Source organism: Electrophorus electricus, chromosome 21 (genome assembly GCF_013358815.1).
Source record: "Electrophorus electricus isolate fEleEle1 chromosome 21, fEleEle1.pri, whole genome shotgun sequence".
Taxonomy (NCBI): Eukaryota; Metazoa; Chordata; class Actinopteri; order Gymnotiformes; family Gymnotidae; genus Electrophorus; species Electrophorus electricus.
The window spans coordinates 13690336-13696335 of NC_049555.1; the positions used below are offsets into that span (position 1 = coordinate 13690336).

At 46.0% G+C, this 6000-nt stretch overlaps 1 protein-coding gene across 1 annotated transcript in view; it reads right to left on the reverse strand.

Annotated features, from left to right (window-relative positions):
- The window catches only part of nfatc3a (nuclear factor of activated T cells 3a), a 56269-nt gene that overhangs the window by 41177 nt on the left and 9092 nt on the right, over positions 1-6000 (reverse strand).

The following is a 6000-nucleotide window of genomic DNA, read 5'->3' on the forward strand; positions in this document are numbered from 1 at the left end:
CTGTCTCTCTCTCTCTCTCTCGAGCCATCGCTCTCTCTCTTTCTCTCTCGAGCCATCGCGCTCTCTCTCTCAAGCCATCTTTCTCTCCCCCATCTCTCCCTCTCGAGCCATCGCGCTCTCTCTCTCTCTCTCTCTCTCTCTCTCTCGAGCCATCGCGCTCTCTCTCTCTCTCTCTCTCTCTCTCTCTCTCGAGCCATCGCGCTCTCTCTCTCTCTCTCTCTCTCTCTCTCTCTCGCCATCGCTTGCTCTTTCTCTCTCTCGAGCCATCTTTCTCTCCCCCATCTCTCCCTCTCGAGCCATCGCTCGCTCTTTCTCTCTCTCGAGCCATCGCTCGCTCTTTCTCTCTCTCGAGCCATCACGCTCTCTCTCTCTCTCTCCCTCTCAAGCCATCTCTCTCTCGAGCCATCGCTCTCTGGCTCTCTCTCTCGAGCCATCGCTCTCTCGCTCTCTCTCTCTCTCTCTCTCTCATCATCGCTCTTGAGCCATCTCTCTCGAGCCATCTTTCTCTCCCTCTCTCTCGAGCCATCTCTCCCTCTCTCTCGAGCCATCGCTCTCTCTTTCTCTCTCTCGAGCCATCGCTCTCTCTTTCTCTCTCTCGAGCCATCACTCTCTCTTTCTCTCTCGAGCCATCCCGCTCTCTCTCTCAAGCCATCTTTCTCTCCCCCATCTCTCCCTCTCGAGCCATCGCTCTCTCTCTCTCGAGCCATTCCTCTCTCGAGCCATCGCTCTCTCGCGCTCTCTCGAGCCATCGCTCTCTCTCTCGAGCCATCGCTCTCTCTCTCGAGCCATCGCTCTCTCTCTATCGAGCCATCTTTCTCTCCCCCATCTCTCCCTCTTGAGCCATCGCGCGCTCTCTCTCTCTCAAGCTATCGCTCTCTCTCTCCCACTCCCTCGAGCCATCGCTTTCGCTCTCTCGAGCCATCGCCCTCTCGCTCCCTCCCTCTCTCTCGAGCCATCGCCCTCTCTCGCTCCCTCCCTCTCTCTCTTGAGCCATCGCCCTCTCGCTCCCTCTCTCTCCCGCTCCCTCCCGCTCTCTCTCCAGCCATTGCCCTCTCGCGCCCTCTCTCTCTCAAGTCATCCCTCTCTCTCTCTCTCTCTCCCTCTCTCTCTCTCTCTCGAGCCATCGCGCTCTCTCCCGCTCTCTCTTGAGCCATCGCTCCCTCGAGCCATCGCTTTCTCTCTCTCGAGCCATCGCCCTCTCGCTCCCTCTCTCTCTCGCCATCGCTTTCTCTCTCTCGCTCCCTCCCTCTCTCTCGCCATCGCTCTCCCCCCCTCCATCTCTCTCTCACTCTCTCGAGCCATCTCTTGCTCGCTCTCTCTCTGGGTGTGTCCCAAATCATCTTCCTCATCTCTTCAACCACTCTCCTCTTCCCTCACCCCTCAAACTTCATGAGCAAACAAGGACAGGAAAGGAGAAGACGAGAGATAAAAAGATGCAAACATCATCTTCATCATCTTCCAACATTCTGAATTTACTCTAACGAAGTCAAACCGAAGGAATCCTTCCACCAGAAATATGTAAGCCACCCCAAAGCTGCATCACTTGGATTTTTCTTAGGGGCTACTGGGTTGTTTTTGTTGTCTTTTTGTTGTTTTGCTGTTAAAGGAAAGGGAATATTACTTATATAGAACTGGTGTGTCACCCAGGGATGTACCCTCATCCTGAAAGGACATACTTGAATATCCTTCGTCATACTGTGGCCTACCCTCGTCTTCTTCAGTACCAGGACATGCCTGAGCATAGGGAATCTAGAAATATTTCCAGGTCAGACAAAGGAATATAGTGGAAGAAGAGTGGTTGAAACAAAATTAGACTCTTGGGACATACAGTCTCTCTCTCTCTCTCTCTCTCTGTATAAAGTCTGTTCATTAGAAGTGTTTTTGTGGCCATTGAAATATTGTGGTAACATTCATGTGTGGCGTCTCCTCTGAACAGCCACTGTAACCCAACAGTAAGCAGACTAGTAAAGAGACATGGAGATGGAGAAAAATGTAGGGTTTAATGATAGCATGTGCACGCATGCCTGTGTGTATACAAGTCCTGTATCTTTAAAGTCCTGTATCCTGTAAAGCTGAAGTAAACTTTACACACACGGACTCTAAGGACAGTGTGAGCTACATGATACCTGCTTACAGCCAAATGTTGAAGCCAGATGGGGAAAGCCCCTGGCCGAGAGCGAGCAGCCCCACCTGCCCCCAGATGATGGCAGAGGGGTCAGGTGAGCCAGGCCTTGTGTGGGGGTCCACATCTTAACTACCTCATTACACAGCATGGCGCAATATTAGGCTCTGACTGGTCTATAAGGCATACTGGAATCCCTTACATGTAAAACTGCCCATTTCAACAGCTAACCATTGTTAGGGGAGAATATTTTTAGTATACTTTTAGAAGGCTTATAACCGATAATGAAATAACTTTAGAAACATTATTTAGTGTCAAGTTATTGATTTTTTAAGCTATTAAGTAGCCAACTAATAACTGGAATATATTATTCAGTCATTACTACAAAACTGTTCCTTCTCAGGCAATAGAAGCCCTGAGTACACGCCTGTGGTTTATTTTGCGATACTGTCAGGCTCTCTGTATATGAAATTGCCTTTGATTTTATTCATTCTTTTAACATTTCTTGTGATTTTCACTGTATTTTTTACCGTTTTACATGTTCTTTTTCGTAACAGCGCTGTTGAGGTGGGGCAAAGACAGCCGTTGTATGCTGATGTCATCAAGCAGGAAATACAACTTGGGACAGAATAGATTTCATTACAGTCACATCACACCTGCATTCATTCCACAACAGGACAGGCAGTCTTAGCCCTGACTGCAGATACACACGCTCATGATACAGCAACAAGATTTGTCACTTCACAGAAAAACTGTAAAGACACCTGTAGCCCATTCATTAAGTCTTCATCATGTCTTGAAAATGAACAGCGTTAGCAGATGAAGGTCTAATGGAGCTGTTCTCAGATCAGCCTCCCAAACTCTAAAGTGTTGAGACGTCTCTGACCCAGCCTGCTTACAGCAGTCATTCAGTCCCACGTCACACTACTGATCCGGTTAAGAAGGCAAGCCAAGCTTTGTTATTCCTACGCTACTAACAGCAGGACATTGTTACAGCGCACCCCTCCATGGCCTGTCTGTGCAGCGTCATGACACACACACACACACGCACATGAAAAGAGGCTTTTAACGTTTCAATTCTACATTTAATCTGGCCAACGCCTGAGCGTTTGTGAGTGTGCAGGTCATCCCACAAGAACACTTCATACACAGTAGGGCATTGATTGACGGCATGCAGATTCATACACACTCCTGACCAGGAGATCAACCTCTTGGAACACAATTCAAATTTTTCCTCTTTACTCTGTTTTGCCCCTCGAAGATAATGTCATGCAAAACGTGTTTAAATTTTAAAGATTCCAGTGGAAATTTAAATAATTTTCAATTATGGAGATGTATACAGTGGACCACACAAACACACACAAAAATACTGTTTGGCTTGTGAAGTACAACCCTAACTTCCTCTCAAGGTCGATTCCTGAACTACATTACTTTCACAACATCCTGGCTTCTATACACATGTGTGTGTTTGTGCGCATGTGTGCACGGGTATGCACGTGTATGCGCGTGCACGCGCATGTCTGTGTATACACTTTTATTCTGTGGGGACAGGTGTATTCTAAGCCAGAGTTCCCGCAGTGAAGCAGCAGTCTCTCATTACCGGCAGGCTTCTCACACAGTTCCTGTGCTCTGTGCCGATGCCAAACTCCCCCACCATACTCTCTTCCACATCAAAAGGTGTCTAACCTACATTCAGAAGTTTTTCATTAAAAAGAGGGAAGGAAATAAACAAACAAATAAGAACTGCGTTTTAGTGACCATGCAGTGGCTGGGTAGAGATTCTCAGAGCAGAGTTTTTTCCCGTTCCTGTTTCTAAAAACTACTGGCGGAGTGCCTTCACTTCACTAAACACGGACTCGCTGACGCAGACATCAGACCTGCCCACACCCACAGGCCTCTCTACATATTGACTCACAACTGTGACCCTGCATTCAGCATCCAGGGTGTGCGCTTCCGTGCGCGTCCACGTCCCTATGTGACTGAGTGTGCCTGATCAGTCCATGCTGTATTCTGTGGGTCGATCAGACTGTGAGCTGAAACAGTACAGGCTGGACTCATTCTGAGGTCACCCCCCCCACTGGGGCTGCAATGGTCACAGTTCTTTCACAGCCTTTTTCCTTCAGTGCTAGGACTGCCTGTTGTTCACAAATGCCAGCTGCTTCTCTTTCAACACCGCCGAGTTCCCAGAGAACCACAACGTCCTGCCCGTTTGCCAGCGCGGTCGACCTCGCTAGAGCTGTGACATCGCTGATGTCGGATGTGCCACCCGACGGCAGCCTAAGCCAACAGGAACGTATGTTTGCCTTCTAAATAAAGCTGTCTGATTAAGGCCTCCTGTGCAGCGATAGCGCTAAAGGATAAACAAAGTCCAAGACGGCTGAGAGAGGCGACGCTCCGGGTCCGGCCCGTCCAAACTGAGCCTGCCACGGATGAGTTACTCCACATGACTCTCGACCTGTCCCTGTGGTCACTCACGATCTGTGCATGAGCCTTCTTCAGGACTCGTGAAACCTTTTGAGATTTTGAACATCGTCAAAATCGTCAGAAAACTGCCATCAAACTTTAATGCAGCCAAAATCATCTCTAATAAAAATGTTTTAATTATTAAACATTTTAATTATATTGAGCAGGCATCTCTACCCCAAACTCCAACCTCAAGCACCATCAGAAAGGTTCAGATCACAGCTTGTCACATAAAAAGGGGACGTCTATCTCAGCTCACGACCTCGTCGTCAGCTCTGGGAGTTTCGCCAAAAAAAAAAAAAAAAAAAAAAAAAAAAAAAAGAGTAACAGCATTGCACTGAGCACAGTCTAGGAACTGCAGAAAAAAAACACACACACACGAAAAGAGGCTTTTAACATTTCAATTCTACATTTAATCTGGTTGCTAAACAATCCAAAGCAAACAGTATTGCAAAGCCAAGGCAGGTTTATTTGTATAGCACTTACTCATACACAGGGGCAATTCAGTGTTTCATATAAAACACAGAACAACAATGAAGCTTATTGCATCCTAAAATCCATCACCTCAAGGTCTTTGCCAAAAATGTAAAAAAGCAAAATGTTACAAAAATAATGTATTAAACTAAAGTTAAATAAAGCTGATTTAAGCAGAAAATGAACTAAAGTTCATTCAATTAAAAAAAATGTTTAATATCCAATTAAAAGGGATAAAAAGTAATTATAATAGAATTAAATTAAAATGAGAATTAAAATAAATAAGATTAATAAAAGATAAAGTGCATAAACTCAAACATGGAAAGTGTTGAGATAGAAGATAAAGACAAATAAATAAAGAATTAAAATAAATAAAAATATATTGTAGTGCATAAAAGTCCTGCAGTGGTGCAGTGCTACAGGATGTGCGGGAACAGTGTTTAAGCTGAGACCACAGCCTGGCCAAAGAAAAACGGCTTTAGTTTAGCTTTAACCTCAGCAGTGGCGGGGTTCTTCCAACATCTTCTGACAACTGGTTCCATTTAGAAGCGTCATAACTAAACGCTGTAAAAATCATAATAGCTAAACGCTGCCTCTCCATGATGAGTCTGTAGCTTAGGCAGGACTAACTGAGTCATTCCTAATGATCTGAGGGTTCAGAACAGGTAGTAACCCTACAGCTATACTGGTCCTACACATGTATACAGTATTAAGTGACTTATAGACCAGTAATAATACCTTAAGGTCAACCCTGTAGTATACTGCTAGCCAGTGTAATGACTTCTCTTGATCCTGGTGAGATCTCTGAAGGGACAACCCCCTAAATGTGTACGCATACCTCGTGAAACTTCATCATCGTAAAAGTCATGACATTCCACGAGAACCCCACTGTGTTTGCAACAGAGATCTGTGTCAACACCTCTGACCCCCCATGCACCACA